Below are 20,002 nucleotides of genomic sequence, written 5' to 3' on the forward strand. Positions count from 1 at the left end.
ATTTGGCCCGTGGCGTACTTTTTGGCGAGCTGGCGTCCTGGCGTACCAAAAAAGATTCACCGTAAATGTTTCATGTTTTTTAAATTATATTTTGCTACATTTTTATACAACCTTACCGAAAAAAAAAAAAATTCTAAAAACAATCGATAAATGTTTCATGTTTTTTAAATTATATTTTGCTACATTTTTATACAACCTTACCGAAAAAAAAATAATTCTAAAAACAATCTATAAATGTTTCATGTTTTTTAAATTATATTTTGCTACATTTTTATACAACATTACCGAAAAAAAAAAAAAAAGTTCTAAAAACAATCTATAAATGTTTCATGTTTTTTAAATTATATTTTGCTACATTTTTATACAACATTACCGAAAAAAAAAAAAATTCTAAAAACAATCTATAAATGTTTCATGTTTTTTAAATTATATTTTGCTACATTTTTATACAACATTACCGAAAAAAAAAAAAGTTCTAAAAACAATCTATAAATGTTTCATGTTTTTTAAATTATATTTTGCTACATTTTTATACAACCTTACCGAAAAAAAAAAAATTCTAAAAACAATCTATAAATGTTTCATGTTTTTTAAATTATATTTTGCTACATTTTTATACAACATTACCGAAAAAAAAAAAAATTCTAAAAACAATCTATAAATGTTTCATGTTTTTTAAATTATATTTTGCTACATTTTTATACAACCTTACCGAAAAAAAAAAAATTCTAAAAACAATCTATAAATGTTTCATGTTTTTTAAATTATATTTTGCTACATTTTTATACAACATTACCGAAAAAAAAAAAAATTCTAAAAACAATCTATAAATGTTTCATGTTTTTTAAATTATATTTTGCTACATTTTTATACAACCTTACCGAAAAAAAAAAAATTCTAAAAACAATCTATAAATGTTTCATGTTTTTTAAATTATATTTTGCTACATTTTTATACAACATTACCGAAAAAAGAAAAAAGGTCTAAAAACAATCTATAAATGTTTCATGTTTTTTAAATTATATTTTGCTACATTTTTATACAACATTACCGAAAAAAAAATAATTCTAAAAACAATCTATAAATGTTTCATGTTTTTTAAATTATATTTTGCTACATTTTTATACAACATTACCGAAAAAAAAAAAAAAGTTCTAAAAACAATCTATAAATGTTTCATGTTTTTTAAATTATATTTTGCTACATTTTTATACAACCTTACCGAAAAAAAAATAATTCTAAAAACAATCTATAAATGTTTCATGTTTTTTAAATTATATTTTGCTACATTTTTATACAACATTACCGAAAAAAAAAAAAAATTCTAAAAACAATCTATAAATGTTTCATGTTTTATAAATTATATTTTACTACATTTTTATACAACCTTACCGAAAAAAAAAAAAGTTCTAAAAACAATCTATAAATATTTCATGTTTTTATTATATTTATTATTTTGAATCACTCATTGAAAAAAAATTATGTTAATACATTTGTAGCAGAAACAAATGGAACTTTTTTCTTTTAACGAATCAATGCCTCTCTCCTGTGCTATTTGGCCACATACTGACCAATCAAAGGTACAGCGCATTGATCCTTCCTATCCCCAAAGGAAATCTGCCAGCATCCGGTTTGAAGAAGAACAACTCGTCCTTACTGAGAGAGACACCAAACAGAACGGACCTCCTTTTTCTTTGCTCTCTCTCTCTCTAGAGGACTACTATTCATTTTGCTTGATATGCACGTCTGTGCCATGTAAATAACACTCTTTTGTATTTCCTTCAGATGACCCTCATTATGTGGCTGAGTGGGTCCAGGAGTTGTCGCCTGCTGTGGAGATGAGCCAGCTGAAATTGCCTTGCCTTGCGGGGCTAGCGTAGGTTTATGTTGGGAATCAGGACCAGCTGGGTTCGGGTAGTGCAATAAGAGGGGGCCAGGAGACGAGATGATTGGGCCCCTCTCCGCTACCGGTGTGTATCGACGGAGGAACTGCCTGTTTCTGAGTGTGACACGTCCGGAACCATCAACTCGTACCACGTATTGATGGAACTGACGAACTTCTATCACAATCCCAGTCTTATCCCATTTGTTTGGGTAGGGCCCGACTTGGTTCTGGATTCGGACAGTGTCCCCAACCTTGAGGGGGGGTAAGTTGACTATGTGTTATGACAGCCTTTCAGCAGACGCATGTGTCTGTTGCGCAGGGCCTCTTCTCTGCTTTGTAGGGTCTCCTGCCACGTGGGATGGGGTCTGTATTTTCCCGGGTGTATCGGGATGAAGTCTCTGATAGGGCGTCCAAAGAGGCACATAGCAGGGGAGAAGGCAGTGTCACGATCTGGTGTATTGCGATATTGGAGCATGGCCCTTTGGAAGGAGTCAGTGTTTAATGATCCAGATGCACTTGTGTTGTTGACTAACAGTCGTTTTACAGTTTTTACACCGATCTCAGCTCTGGAATTACTGTGAGGGAATGCTACTGATGAATGTCTGTGACTCACTCTCCAAGCATTTAGGAAGCGCTCGGTTTTGGAAGCGGTGAATTCAGGGCCATTGTCAGAAGAAAGTTCCTCTGCTATCCCATAGGTGACAAATGTCCTGCGCAATGCCCTAATGAGTCCTTCATAGTAAGAAAGAACTTTAGACAAAGCTAGAAGCCATTTAAGTTAACAATAACAAAAGATGATTATTGTAACAATATGCTTTTTGGCCATAGTTTTGAAAAGACTAAGGTTGCAGGTTGAAGGAACAGTGAGTTGGAAGGGAGTTACCCAACCTTGCAGGTCTTTGAAAGAAACTGTTGGAATAAGAAGCTGTATTACAATGATGTATTAAAACAATGGATTGATGAAGACTATTAGACCAACGAGTCAAGCGAGCTGGAACAAAGTAAGCAAGGAATAAATCAAACAATTCTGAAGAACACATGCCATAATAGTATTTGTAGAAAAGACTGAGACTAGCAACATCACGTCTGTGAGAGATTGCAGAGAGAAAGAGTAAGGCTAATGAAATTACATTTCTATTCTTTATCAAGAATCTTCAAATCGGACAAAGATTCACCAGCCCAAATATGATAGTGACACTCCATACATGGGAAAATATTTTAATATATATCAAAATGAAAAGTATGGATAACATTTCGCCAAACAATCAAATCGAAGAAGACAAAATGAATAGTAGTCCTCTACTCTCCACCTCAGTGTTATTCTTACTGGTATCGACGATTCCACGGGGAATAACTACCGCGATAGCACCAGGTAGCCGGAGTCCAGCTTTTGACAAAGAACATATCACATTCTCCTTAATAAACCTTTTCTGTGTTACATTTTATGAAGTTGTTACGTTCGTCATTTCAGAAGCTTGTATTGAATTATTTTATTCGGTTGTGCCCTAAAAGCATTTAAAACCCTAAACATAAAAATTATATTTTGATACATTTTTATAAAATAAATGTTTCGATTTTAACAAAAATATATGAAAATCGGATTTTCATATATTTTTGTGTTATTTATTTCGTTATTATATAGTTTTGCGTTATCGTAAACACTTGTTTATATTTGAGGTCCATATAATAATAGTCACTAGATGGCAGTTCTCTTTCTAAGAACAGGGGTTGATAATTTGTCTCTGATGCTAATACAGAAATGCCTTTTTTTTTCTAATATGACAACTTCGCTCCAGGACGAGTACGTATATCAGAAAGATTGTCGAAATTATACCAAAACAATGGGTAGTAGATAGATCAGAGTTGGGTCTGGTGTAGAAATTGTGAAGTATTGCTAAATTGCAACCCCAACTCTATCAGGACTCAAATATCGTAAGACTATAAACATGTGCGCATAAACTCTACTAAACATAACAGGTAATCTTGCTAAATAGGACTGACGAGTTATATGAGAAAAATAAGGCATTAAAAATGTTTCTTATCTTAAACATTATTACATGAGGTGTGATTTCGAGTAAAAATGTAATTTATTTTACCCATCGAAACTCGAGAAATTTACAGTTTAAGTGTAAAGATTCAATGAATAAAAAATATGTAGCAGCCGACACTCGCTACATCACAGGCAGAAGCTACTTCTCACAACTCAAGATTTGAAATCCATTTTCTCCTTGGCTTGTCCAATCACAAGCCAGCTCTCTATCACATGACAGAGTATATCTGAAATCTGAAACTCTCAACTCTCTTTGATTCTGACCCTGCCGGGCAGCAGACATTAGCCTGGGGCAAAAGCCTCAGGCTGAATGTGAGTACTACAAGCTAACAATGGCTCTTTTCAAACTCCCATTTGTTTCCACATGCAGTACCCAAACGAATATTCTTTATCATGCTAAAGAACATACACCGACACACACACACACCATACACACACACACACACACACACACACACACACACACATGACAACACATAAACACACTGAAGACTTTGCCCTTTCTTTCTCCTGTAACCGGCTTCCTTCGTCCCGGCGACTACTAGCTATAAACACATGTGGACTGAGCTGTTCTCTCTTCAACAAGCCGACAATATATTAATTCTATCTTCACACAAGAACACTTCACCCTACTAAACCGTTTCTCTCTTGTACATTCTACTAACAAAGATAACAAATAAAGTTGTTCATTAATATAGAATGAAACTCCATTTTGTTGTCTGTTATTCTATATTTTGGTGAACCCGACATGATATGAACATGCAACCCCATTTCATTGTTTCTCATCTCTATAAATAACATGACTGTCACTTGCAATTTCATAAACCTTGCTATCAAAAACCAAGATCGAGTGAAACAGAAGGAATCGACGGTACTTTGGTGAATCTGTTTAGTTTGTACCTTTATGAATTTATATGCAGAGAGTGAGTGGCACAAATAAATTTGGCAAAATTCTTTGTTGCATCATTTTTGCATTTCATGAGAAGTAAAAATAAAAGTTGTTTAAGTTATTTGTCATTCTAAAGTATAGAAAAAAAATTAATTTAAAATAAAAATTGTTTAAATTATTTTTCATGTTTTATTTCTTGCATTTATTCTAAATACGTAAAAATAAAAGTTGTTTTAATTATGTAGAATAAATTCAAGAAAAAAAAAAACATGAAAAATAAGTGAAACAACTTTTAAACAATTTTTATTTAAAACTAGCGGGTCTACCCGGCGTTGCTCAGGGCCATATAAACAATGAGAAAATTGAAGGTGATTTTGAATATAATTGTTGTTCTTTGGAGAGAGGAATTTTTAATGTCTATGTATCATTTGCTATTTCGAACAAAAGAATATTTTACCTACCCTAGGACGGCTATTACACATGTATGTAATAATTGTACCTTCCCTAGGACAGGAAATTTACAGAATTTATATGAAATCATTTTACCTTTTTGGGACGGGTAATTTACGACACATATTTAAAATATGTTTACCTACCTTTGGACGGATAATTTATATACATATATGAAACAATTTAACATAATCTCGACAGGTATTGTACAACATATATGAAATAATTTCTCTTCCCACCAAGACTACCATAATTTTAAGAAAACTGAAATCATTTATAGAAGATGGATCATTAGGATTTCCAAATTAATACATAAATACATTATGTTGGTTAATGAGTTGGCAATCCTTGCTTCATTATAAATTTCAACATTACTGCGTTTCTTTCTTTCTCACTATCGGCACTATTATTGTAAGAAAAATGATGTCATTTTTGGAAGATGTCTCAGCAAGATTTTAAAATTAATGCATAAATACATTGACACAGTTAAGTGATTAGACAACCCTTGTTTCATTATCAAATTCCACATTACTCTGTTTCATTTTTTAACCACTACCGACAACAAAATTTTTTGGGGGAAAAAGACGTCATTTTCGGAAGATTACTCAGCAGGCTTTACGAACAAATAAACAAATATGTTGAAAAGCTTTGTGATTAGGTAACCCTTGCTTCACTACAAAATTCCACATTACTGTGTTCTTCCCCTCCCTACCACTGACACCATCATTTTAAGTGAAATGATATCATTTCTTGACCATAACTCAGCAAGTTTTCCAAATAATTACATAAATGCATTGATGCGAATGATCAGTAGGCAACTTTTAATTTATCACAATTTTCAATATAAATATAGTTACCCCTCCCCCTTACTACCACAACCGCCAACAACACATTAGTAAGAGAAACGATGTCATTTCCAAAATATGATTCCATAGTTATTCCATATATTTGGAATATGACATTGTGGGAGATTGCATAGTGACCCAAAAATGGACATTACTCTCTCCAACCCCACCCCAAAAGTGAAGGTTTGTTAATTCATAGAGAACTCCAGAGCACGTTAAAAAGCAATATAATCATGTGTCTTTCTACTCACCACTACGACTGACGTCATTCCCCGAAGTTAACATTGAAAATTCAGAAAAATATTGTTAACCACCTACAGAAACTGATAAATTGTCTGAGCTGATTATTTCATTACAAACACACCAATCAATAAATTAACATTCCATTATTTTTCATAATTCTTGGATATGTTACTAATTTCGACAATCATTATGTTTGGTTTGATGATTTCATTGAAAAAACACCAATAAATTAAGTCACATTTCATCATTTTTCATAATTCTTGGATATGTTACTGATTTTGACAATAATTTTTCATAATTTTAACCCACATTATCGCCCCCCTCTTTACGAAAATAATAACTTTAATATATTCTCTAGGTTGTTTATTTCATTACAAACACACCCATCGATTTATTCACATATCATCATTTTTCATGATTCTTGGATATGTTACTGATTTTGACAATCATTTTTTATAATTTCAACCTACATTATCGCACCCCCTTATGAAAATAACAACTTTGATATATTATCTGGGTTTATTATTTCATTAAACACACAAATCAATTAACTCACATTTCGTAATTTTTCACAATTCTTGATTATGTTACTAATCTCGACAATAATTTTTCATAATTTAAACCTACATTACCCCCCCTATGAAAATAATAAATGATATATTGTCCGGGTTTATTCTTTTATTACAAACACACCAATCTATTAACTCACATCTCATCATTTTTTATAATTCTTGGATATGTTACTAAATTTTGCAATAATTTTTGATAATTTTAACACACAGTTTCACCCCCTCCTTTATGAAAATAATAACTTTGATATATTGTCATGGTTGTTTATTTCATTACAAAAACACCAATCGATTCATTCACATTTCATCATTTTTCATAATTCTTGGATATGTTACTAATTTCGACAATAATGTTTTGATATTTGTAACCCACGTTATCACCTACTCCCTTACTAAAATAATAACTTTGATATATTGTCCGGGCCGATTATTTCATTACAAAAACGCAATAATCAATCAACTCACATGTCATCATTTTTCATAATTCTTGGATATGTTACTAATTTCGAAAATCATTTTTCATAATTGTAACCACATTGTTGCACCACTCCTTACAAAAGTAATAACTTTGATATATTGTCTGGGCTGATTATTTCATTAAAAACATGCCAATCATCTAACTCATATTTCATCATTTTTCATAATTCTTTGATATGTTACTAATTTTGACAACAATTTTTCATAATTTTAACCCACATTATCGCCCCTCCTCTTAAGAAAATAACTTTGATATATTATCTAGGTTTATTATTTCATTAAAAACGCACCAATCAATTAACTCACATTTCATCATTTTTCATAATTCTTGGATATGTTACTGATTTCGACAATCATTTTTCATGATTTTAACCTACATTATCTCCCCCCCCCCCCGCTTACGAAAATAATAACTCCAATATATTGTCTGGGTTAATTATTTTCATTACAAACACACATTTCATCATTTTTCATAATTCTTGGATATGTTACTGATTTCGACAATCATTTTTCATAATTGTAACCTACATTATCGCCCGCTGCCCTTATGAAAATAATAACTTTGATATATTGTTTGGTGTGATAATTTTATTGAAAAAACACGAATAAATTAACTCACATTTCATCATTTTTCATAATTCTTGGATATGTTACTAATTTTGACAATAATTTTTCATAATTTCAACCCACATTATCACCCTTTTACAAAAATAATAACTTTGATATATTGTCTGGATTGTTTATTTCACATCAATCGATTTAATCACATTTCATCATTTTTCATAATTCCTGGATATGTTACTAATTTGGACAATTTTTCATAATTTTAACCCCTATTATCTTAAAATATATTTTATTTTGTATTTTTTTTAGAAGGTGGTAATGCCTGGTAGAAAACTATATTACACTTACTTGGCCTTTTGGCTAAGATCAAAGTGTAGTATCTGTCCTGACGCGAAATCATCTACTGCCCTCCTCTCCATGAACAGTGGTGGTAATGCTTGGGAGAATGAACAGGCACTAATTCACCACACACCAACCTCACCTAAAAAAAAGACGGTTTGGTAATCCCTGGCAACCTCCAGAGTACTTTTTAAAGCAACATAATCGTGCTTACCCCCCCCCCCCTCCTATCAATCAACATATGACGTCACTTCCGGAAAATGACTCATCAGTTTTTCGAAATACATGATTTCATTATAAATTGTTTGTATTTTTTAAATATGTGTACTACACTGTAGAAGCACCTTATTTAAAATTCATGCTACTCAAAAAATAAATATTTCAAAGTGTAGTTAGTGATCAGGCAACATTTGCTTTACAATAAACTACTAAAAAACGACCCTGGTGTCTAACTCTGTCCTGTGGGGAGGGGGAGGCATAGTAAATAGGTACAATCAACTACTCAAGAAATTGGATTGAGGAACAGATATTTGATACTAAACAAAAATAGAGATAATACATGTCAGCTTCTTATTTAATAAATTGTTAGGTGAAAGTACAGAATAGTCTAAATAATACCTTCCCTCTCCATATTAAGAATGGCTTTCTAACTAATAACGTTGTTATTTCAGCACTGTCCGTATTCTGTGTGTCATTCCACCCCCCCCTCTCCGTCGTAAATTAATGTATGAAATTAAGTAAATATGAGATCGTAAAAAAGATTTATAGGTTTGTTTTCATATTTACAAATTTCAAACCACGAATAAAATGTACATATGATTTCAGTTTTGTTTTTTTTTTTTTTTTTTAATACAAAAACATAAAAAAATGAGTTGGTGTCATCAGTTAGAATTGAAATTAAAAAGAACCGAGCGTTCCAGCCTGAGAAAAAAAATGTATGTGCACACGCACAAAAATACAAAATGTCAGCTAATGCTTAATGAACATTTTACATGTAAAATTGCTGATGTCAGTATGCAATATACATGCATGTAAGCAAATATATTATTTGCTATAAACCACCCTTGGTGAATGAATATTATTTCCTGAGAATTTCAGTGCTAAGTAACCAGTAGTTTAATAGTTTACCTGTTAGATATTTACACACATACGTCTACTGTTTTATTTATATAGAAGATGATTAATTTTTTTTCTATACTTTAGAAGAACAAATAAATAATTTAAACAACTTTTATTTTTAAGTAAAATTTAGTTTTAATGTAAAATGAAAAAATTTATGTATATTAAATGCCATCATCAGATTTATGTAGAATAAATGCCATCAGTTCCAGGGCCAGAAGATTTTTACTCTTTAGCAAAGATCCATTCAGAGAGATGATTTTGCACAATATAGGCAACAAACCCATAAGTTTTTGATGAGGCATCACAAAACATAATCAATTCTCCTACTATGTTCTGTACACACGCTTGCCAATTGAATTCAATATGACTGTCCCGAGAGATCCTGAGCGAGAACCTTTTCATTGTGACTGGAATTCTCTGGAACCCGTCTGTCTCATTGTAGCCTTTGCTTCCATAATTCCCCAATGAGAATTTGACTTCACAACATCACCAGAAGACAGAAGTACAGGAGGTCAAATACTTTAGCTGCTTTGGATAGGATCTGTTTGTTAGTTTATTTCATTGGATTCAAACAGAGAAAACAGATTTTTTTTCAAAAGGGGATTGTACCGATAGTTCAAAATCTTTTTCTATTCACTGCCATACTGTTGTGGTCCATCTGGTCTCTAAGGGAAGGACAATTAGAATTACATGACTGAAGCGCTCAAATCCACTCTTCAGTAATCACACTCTAGTTTCAGAATATAAATCTGTCAACTTTCCGCGATTCGACTTGGTTATTACTAAGTTGTGTACATAGAAACAATTTCCCATCAAAGTTCTACATGGATCCAAAGGAAACTGAGCCACATGGAATTTTAGTATACAACCTCGTATAAAGGAGCTAGAAACGAATCCAAAAGTAATTGTGATATAGTGGAAATAACGCAGCTGGTCTCCATCCTTGAGAAAGAAGCAGAATTTGTTCCTATCAGCCTCTAATTCCAAGCAAATCATCAAAAAGGCTTTTCTGACATCTGCCAATAGAACATATTTCTCCATTCGGAAAAACAGCAACAAGTTAAGTATGTCACCAGTCAAATTCATGCCTGGATAAGCTGCTTTCTTTAAAGATGAAGAGTCACCAGTCTTCAAGCTGCAGTTGAAGATTGGGTGTAATTTAGTTGTAGATGAGGGATCTGTTTTAAGAGGTAGATGTGGTATCTAAGTATAATTCTTAAAACAACAGACGGTGTGTGTGTGGGGAGGGCACGAAGATATCCCTGATGCCATTGAGAGGGAACAAGTGCTGTGCGAGTTCATCAAAGTACGTTTCATTAACGTACTTGTAAAACAAGCATAGAGACGCAACATGTGGTGATACGAGAGAGGTTGGAGCTTAGCTGATAGTGCAGAACCTATTAGATAGGAGACTCCTTTTTGAACCCTGTCTAAGAGTGAGACTAGCAGCAGAAACCAACAAAGCAAACAGGTGAAAAATAAATATGCAACAAATAAATGTTACCAAAGCCAAGGTAAATTATTTTTCTACTTACCTGAATAATTTTTTGGTGTTGTAACTTATTTTAAAACATTTTTTTTTTTTTTTTTTGAAACAAAAATAATGTTAAGTCTAGTCTGTTATAAAGAAAAGAAAATGGTGGTCTCGTTACAGCCATTTGGATCCTCGATAATTGCTCAAAAATTGAAAATCAAACAAAATACTGGCAGAACCCCATCTAGTATATGTTACCTATTATGGAAAAATGTAACATTGTACCAGTATCTTGTTTCATTTTCGAGTGATTGCTGAGGGTCCAAATGGCTATAACAAAGCTGCCATTTTTTTTTTTTTTTGCTTCAACTTAACAGATTAGATACTACTTTTGTTTCAAAGTAAATAAACGCTTTAAAATAGGTTAAAACACCAAAAAAGTAAGTAGAAGAGTAACCTCTCTTGCCTTTGGTAACATTTATCTGTTGTATATTTTTCACTTTTAAATTTTATTGGCTATTGAAAATTACCTAAATTTATTTTTGAAACACTTTGGGAAATTGGCATATTTCCAAATAGGATTACCCTCTAGAGTAAATGCGGTATTGGGGTGACTGCAATGATTCAAGCCAAGAGTAGCTAAGACACTGGTGGGTTACTTCCCCTTGAGTAGCAAGATCCATACAGCAGCACATGAAAACATAAGGCGATGCTGTCCTAGATTCTATACCTACCTTGCATGGTAGAGACCATCTACAAGAGTGAGAAAATAAACCTAATCCTACCAGAGGCTCTCACACAGAGTTGATTCAGAAATTTGAAGAGAAAGACGTGTGGCCTCTGATCTTGTTAGAGTCACTATTTTGATCAACAATAACCAGATGTGACCTTTTCAATGCAGTAGGACTCATTGGTTGCACTGGTCAGTCTCCCATTTGCGGCCGGTGCTTGTTAGTTCCGCCGCATCAGGGTTGATATTGATATATTGTCACCTCGCTGGTCAGTCGCACGCTAAGGAAAAAGAAACTTACAATTAGCCTTTCGGCAGGAAGGCAACTTAATTCACAGGATAGAAACAAACTCAGCTTCTTTCTAGTCTACTGATTAATTTTCAAACAAAATATATATATATATACACACACACACACAAACACACATACATACATACACATGCTCTTTACAGTTCACAAATCATATAAGTCAATGATTAGTCTTTAGGCCTTTTTTCTTAGTAGTGTGATGTTAGTGATACAGAGCATCATGGAGAGGGGGGTAAGCGATAAATCTCAACTAACTTTGAAATCAAACTCAACTGAATGACTCTCTCACGTTTTTTGGCTCTGCACTTGATTATATAGTTCGGGGTGGGGTAACGTGAGGTGTTCCCTCCAATCAACCACGAGTGTCACTTTTGCCATGTCTAGATTGGTCCCCTTTAGAATTTCCACACACTCACACCTGCAAAGGTTGCGAACTGTTTACCAGGCCTTTGGGGTCACACTTGTGATCCCTAGGTCAGGTGAGCTGTCCTCAAGGATGTAAACATTCATTCTCCAGAATATGAATTCTCATTGTACTGGCTCACTGAATATGTTTTTGCTCAACCTTTAAAATGACATTGTTGTTGATGGATAAAACAAAAATGAATAACACAAATTTTGCTATTTTCTGTCAACAATTTTTTACTGTCATCCAGGTGCACCATATTTAATAGAGTCACATTTGCCCATTTTTTTTTTATAGTGAATTTTAAGTTTTCGCTTCTTTTGGCGAGCTCAACCGGCCTTTGGGTCGGTCATGTCACACATACTTTCACTATGCTGAGGACACACCGGCATTGGTTATTCCTATCATATTTAGAGTTTCCACTCAGTGGTGTGTTAATGGACATTTTATTAGGTGTTTCTTCGTTATTAAAGTGAAGTTTGAAAAATCAAAATATTGAATTTCAAGTAAAAATAATGGCATCTACTTAATTGTCACGTCGCAGTAATGAACATATCCAACAATTATGAAAAATCATAAGGTAGAAAAGTAATTATTAATGAAAATAATTTTTGAAGACAATTAGCAAACATTAAAAAAAAGTTTGACTTGTAACAAGGGAGATAATTGTCTAAAACCTTAGGCCAATTTAATGAAACTGAATTAATTACACACAAAAAAAAACAAAACAAAAAAAACAAAAAAAAAAACATATCGTAACAGATACTACATATGGCTGCATTAATGCCATAGCTAGATATTGAGAAAAAAAATGAACTGGTAACTTGGTAAAAACTAAAAAATATTAACCATCTTGCCAATGACTGAGACACTTTTTGATCTCTACAAAGCTCCCATAACTTTCAGAAACATTGTTTTACACTTAGAAACACGTCTTCATTATTAGAGCAAAACTGAAATATTGTATTTCAGGTAAAACCAATAGCATCGACTTAATTGTCATGTTGCAGTAATGAACATATCCAAAAATTACAAAAAATGATGTTTTTGAAGACAATTAGTGAAAACTGAGTTTTGCTAAATTGGCCAAAGATTTCAGAAAATTATTAATTTCTTTCTAACAAGTCAAAAACTTTTTTTTTTCTTTTTTTTTTTTTAAAGCAAAGGAGGTAATAATTTTCTGAAATCTTAGGCCAATTTAGCAAAACTCAATTTTCGTGCATTATTATTAGCTGGAAGACAAAAAAAATACACATAATATAAAATAATTAAAAACAAAACAAAACAGGTAAGTGTATTGTAGAAAATGGCTACTACTAAAGCTTTTATTGGGAAAGATTTTTCAAAAAGAAAATTTGTGCATGAAGTACAATTTAATAGTTTCAGACAATTGGGCTCAGTCATAAAGAAAAAATAAATTTCAGACAATTGGGCCCAGCCAATATATATTATAAAAAAAGAAAAAGGCAACAGAAATGATAAAGCATTTTTTTATTTTTAATTACTTTTTTTTCTTTTGACTAGATAATTATTTCCCCAATTTTTATTTGGCAATGTGAAAAAAATATAAATAAAAAAAAAAACAGTAATATTATTGAGTTTTGAATTATTAAATAGATATTGATAAGTTTTCTTTTAATAAACAAAAGCAGTGATATTCATTTCAAGGGAATTATCTTTCTAGATATAATTTTAACATTAATTAGAAAAATGCCATTATAATTGAAAAAATTTTCTATCCCCTAACCCCCCCCCCCAAAAAAAAAAATTAATCATGGAATAAACAAATTCCACCTGTTTGTATTATTCAGACTACTGTCCTCATCTTTAGTGTTATCTACATAACATTTTGATCGATATAACCTCCGATCTTCTTCAGGTGTATAAGTCGCCATGTTTGGTAAAAAAAAATGGTGACTCATACACCTGAAAAGGTTGGAGGTTACATTGACTGAAACGTTGTGCAAATAACACTCAAGATAAGAACATTAGTCTGATTAATCCAAACAATGCAACCAATCATCCCTTAACTCAAAAATTTGCAACTGAAATTCCAGGTCTCCAATTTTTAAACGATTGGCCAGCTTTCTGATCATAAATTTTGGAAAGCTAGTTAGATTTCCTCGAGTAGAAAGAAATTGTATCTAAATAATACAGTAAGATTAATTTGTATACTGCTTTGCAAAAGGACATCTCATCAATTAACTATTTGTTTTCTAATTCAATTATAAGATATAGTTTCATTTATGAATATTTTGTTTTATATTATGTATCAGTGCTTAGGATTTGGGTGAAAAAGAGTCCTTATTTACTTACCCCCTCCCCCATGAGGGAAATTTGACACAAGGTCAGATTTTTATGAGAGGGATATTCAGCTCTCCAAAATGGGGCACTCAGGATGGAGCAAAAAATAAAAATTGTCTCATCAAAGAAAGATTCTTTGGATGAGAACAGAACACTGATGGCAGCCCGAGAGTGTAAAGGATCTTGCCAGTCAATTTATTTCTGGAAGTTGTGACTTTTTTTTTTTTTTTTCATTTCATTTCATGGCAATGCTGGAACATGGGTTCTGCTAGTCTTCTATGTAAGGATTTTATTGAATTTATCAATTTTGCTGATTTGTTAAACTAGCAGAGGTACCGGCTGTAATTCGGAAAGAGGGGACGGGGACGATATATTGAATAATAAAATATCGGCAAACAACCAAATTTGCAATAAATAATTTATTTGGATGATTCAGTTGAAAAAATAAAAAATAAAATGTTACTGCTCAACATAACAAAAGTACATTACACACTTTTTTTACAAACATTGATAGATTATTCAGCAGTCAGTCTCTATATATATATATATATATGTGTGTGTGTGTACACAACTTAAATTCTGTTGCCACTCCTCTAATGAAGACTAAATACTTGTTAGACAATACACTAAAAATGAACCTGCTTGCATTATCTATATTAATAATAACCGGTTTTAAATATACAAAGAATGCTTTTAGGGTAATGCTAGAAATTCCTCCTTTTTTTCCTAATGTTAACAGGGAATTCTTCTTTTATTATTTGTTCATTTATGGAAAATTGTTACAAAAAAAAAAAAAAAAAAAAAAAAAAAGCATCAAATTTACAAGTTTGTTTTAATATAAACTATACTTTAATATTTTTTCATTGCTCAAGCAGTAATTTATTTTTCAGAAAGTTAAACATAAGCAAAAATGATTTTATTCAGTAAAGCTTTTTATAAAAAATAAAATGCTACTAAATTTCCCATTGCCAAGAATTTTTTATATAAACCGACCCAACTTAGATTTATAATCAGATTTAAAACTATTCTTTCTTCTTATTCATTTTTATTTAAAAAATAAAAAATAAAAATTAAATATATCAGAAATATTGGAGAAAAATAATTATTTACAATTTTAAAATGGTTGCAGGCAAAAGATTTTATATCTTTATTATAAAATAATGGTTAGTTTCTTCCATTTTTATATATATAAAGACAAAAAAAAAAAAAAAAAAAAAGAGAAAGAAAAAATTAACAACATCAAAATTTATGATACAGAAGAAAAGGATAAATAGGCCAGGATGCCAATAATGAGATGTTAAGGCTTAGGCAATTTTGAAGACGAAGCTGGAGATAATTTTAGCCAAAGAAGAACCTTTCATGATTATAAGGCATGCTCTTTTTTTTTTCTTTGTTTAAGAGCCAAAGTACAATAACAAAAAGAGGTTAGGGTTAGCCAATGTGGTTATATACACAAAAGGTAACAATATGTATATAAAAAAAAAAAAAAAAATTCTCCGATAACTTCGAAGATGAGGCATTGATTATTTATTTCTAAGACATTCTTCTTTTTATGTTGATTCATATTTCCGGTCTTTAATATAACAGGGATGCATATGAAAAAAAAAAAAAATAAAATAATAATAAAAAAAAAGATATTAAAATTAATTTCTGATCGACAGTTTAAAAACTCCAAAACTAACCTTGCACTGCCACAAAGTAAACACTATGCCAGACATTTTATTTATTAATGCTAGATTCTAAATTACAATGGCCGGTAGAGTATTTGCTTTGTGGCTTAAAGAAAAAAGAAAAAAAAAAAAAAAAAAAAAAAAAAGAGTCATCACTTGCTTGGTGGTGAGAGTGGATCATGTTTTCCACAATGTATAATCTGTTTTTAAAAAAGTTTTTTTTAATGTGTGGAGGTCGTCGGATAATTTTGACATGATGAATTCAATTATTTTTCACTGCCACAAAGTAAACACTGTGCCCAACCTTTTTTCTTTGTAAATGTATTATTAACAACTTAAAATGGCTGGTATAGGGTTTCCTGTGTAGCCGTGCAGAATTAATCATAATGTTTAAATGCAGAAAGTAACATGATTAATCCCTGGGCTTCCAAGCCAAAAGAAATCCTGAATGTTCCAAGTGCATCTGTCTTTTCAAATATTTATTTTTTTGTTTGGTTTGTAATTGTATCAAAATAAATAAAATGGACAATATGTGATCAATTTGAAGTGCTTAAAGTATAACAAAGAAAATGACCCAAAAAGAAAAGGAGGAGGTCATCATCAAACTCAGAAGCATTTTAACAACAGCAACAACATTTTATATCATCTGAATTAACTGATGAGACAAAAAATAACTTCCTTTTAGTTTTTTTTTTTTTGTTGCTTTGTATTCACAAAACTCAAAGTGGACGGAATTGTTCTAATAAAGAGAGGACCAGTATAATTATCTAAAGCAACAACTAAGACACATATATACACGCACGCACACACACACACAAACATATTTAAATTTTGATTAAAAATAAAAAAATAAATAAATAAATAACAAAAAGAAAAAAAAAGAAAAAAGAAAAAGAAAAAAAAAGAAAAAGAAAAAAAAAGAAAAAAAAAACCGGTGGAAAACGTTAGTTATATACTCTGGGTTTCCGGTCAGAAGAAAAAAAATTGGGCTCAAGTTTACTGATCAGCATTCATCAGCAAAAACAGCCAAAGACGGAAAAGACATTCCGCTGACATTTATTCTTATTTAATGAAATATCTTCAGAGAAATCTACTTTCACTTCGCTAATTTATGTCGACAAATGATAATCAGCAAACGCAGGTTTATTAAAGATGAATCAATTTTATGCCATGAAACTCACAGAACAGAACAATTCGATTCCTTTACGTCTCAGAATTAAATATATTGGGCCCTTGCTTTGGTAACCGAGTACTCTGGTTAATTATTATATAAAACTCTATACCTACTCTGCACACAATGTAATCATGTATACATAGATAGGCAGGATTGGCCTTAGAGAAATGCAATTGAAACCCATGAATTAAACCCCTACCCCCAAAACTTTAATGTACAATGCATTTAACGAAAACTACTGGTTTAAAGACCTTTTTAAAGGAAATATTTATATTAGATAATGTTTCAAATCACAAACATTCTATTTTGTTTCATTGACAATGATTTTTACATGTTATGTTTTTTCTGCTAGCACTGTAAATTTCTTTAGAATATTTGAATTGGACCTTATACACCTTGAGACAACCTCTGTACACACACACAAATCTGTCAGGTCAGAGTATTGCTGGTGCGAGGGACTCTTAACCATTTTCATCTTCAATGATATGGATGGAATGGGGGATCACTAAGAGACTACTCTTTACTAAAAAACCAATGTATTTATTTATTAAAAAATAAATATTTTCTAAATTACAAAAATCAGGGAATTATTAAATTTAAATAAAATTTTCAACACCAATTCAATAAATTATACAATTTTTTAAAAATTAATAGCATAACGATTTCCAACAGTGAGAATTAAATGGAATTTAAGTTTAGACCAGATTAATGCATACACATTAGTTTAAAAAAATACTATGTTGTAGGTATTAAAAGCTACTCTGTGCTTTCTTACATTTAAAGAAAGTGTGTGTGCATGTGTGTGTGTGTGTGTAGGGGAAAAACAAGAAAAAATTATTCTGGGTTCAGAGCACTACAGTAACTACTCTTTCTAATTTTCTCTCTTTATCAGGAAGGCGTCGATCAGTTAGGTAGTATTGGCTCTATATCTATATTCATTTTTTTTTATGCCAAATTTCCATAAAACAAAAACTTTTAAATTGCCATAAAATAAAATTTATTTTCAATTATAAAATATTTTTCTTGTAATAAATATATATAGCTTTATATTTAAGCAGAGGGCTCAATTACGTTTGTAAAAAGCATACAGTGATAATCTGATTAGTCATTGATATATAACTGACTGTTTCAAAAGATGTTTTCATACTACAAATGAGCTGTACTCACATATTGAGCATTGAAGTGAATGCTAAAAATATATACATAACATTTTACTTTACAATGTTATGTGCATATAGATGAAATAGTAAAAGTGATATATATTAGTTTAATTTACGTAGGATATAATTTACCCCACTTCCAGTAGCAGTTTCATTTGCTCCTTGGGTGGAGTATCGGACATCAAACATTGAGGTCCAATTTTCAAATTTTGGTTTGTCTAGCCACATTGAGGAATCATATAGAAGACAAAACATGTACCTGTGGATAACTATCATCTATATACATACATATATACATGTGTGTGTGTATATATATATATGTATGTATTGCAGAATATCAGAATAAGGATGGTATCAGTGTTGTTTTGATCTTCTGCCATACATATATATTATGCTCTTATTTTTAATTATTTTTTTTTTTTTAATAATGAAGCACTTTTGGGGTTCTCTTCTAATGAAATATAAAGAAATTCATTTATATACTAGTAGGCAGACCTGACATTACCTGGGATTGAATGCACCACACTTCCAATTGTCATCAAAATTGATGGAATCGCCCATTTTTCAATTAGACTGATTCATTGCATGCTCTAGTTGGGGACTCACTGTGGTGCACCGGGAGGAAGCTTCACATGGCTCCCACAGTGACTTAGTATACGGCATAATCACGGTGACACACCGGTTCCCATCTGATCACTGAAGTTAAGCAACGTTGAGCCTGGTCATTACTAAAATGGGTGACCAATTTGGGAAGTCCAAAGTATGTAGGAGGACGCCAACACCTCCCTGCAAAAAGTTGCAAAAACCTAACGTCGTCATCTCCCCTAACGGGGATGTACATGCGACTGGGGACCGCTTGTAAATTTCATACTCCTATGAAACTTCCTCCTTTGGAGGAAGCCGGTTAAACCCTGAATAGGGTTGGTGCTGACCGCACACACACACAATGACTTAGTCCACAATACATTGTAGTCTACTTTGCACTGTAGAGAAACTACGGATTTTATGAAATTAGTTTTACATAATTTGAATTAAAGTTCAAAATAGAAAAGTCAAACATCAGGATTCAGTTGTGCTCTAAATAAACATTTTGAACATGCCCGTCTTATCAAAGAACCTATAGCTGATTTTATACACTGGGCCCTTCTGTTTGTGCAGTGATAAAACTTCTTAAATGATGTTAGGCTGTATAATGGTGTTAACTTTGGTTAAAATCGGATTGTTCCTTTTTGAATCAGATTTTTTTTTCGATTACTGATTTCTAATACTTATTGGAGGCAGACACAAACTACATTTGTTGCATAAAATGTACACAAACAAAAAAACAGTTCACCTATATTG

Source organism: Euprymna scolopes, chromosome 6 (genome assembly GCF_053919585.1).
Source record: "Euprymna scolopes isolate OS-2025 chromosome 6, ASM5391958v1, whole genome shotgun sequence".
In the NCBI taxonomy this organism is placed as follows: Eukaryota; Metazoa; Mollusca; class Cephalopoda; order Sepiida; family Sepiolidae; genus Euprymna; species Euprymna scolopes.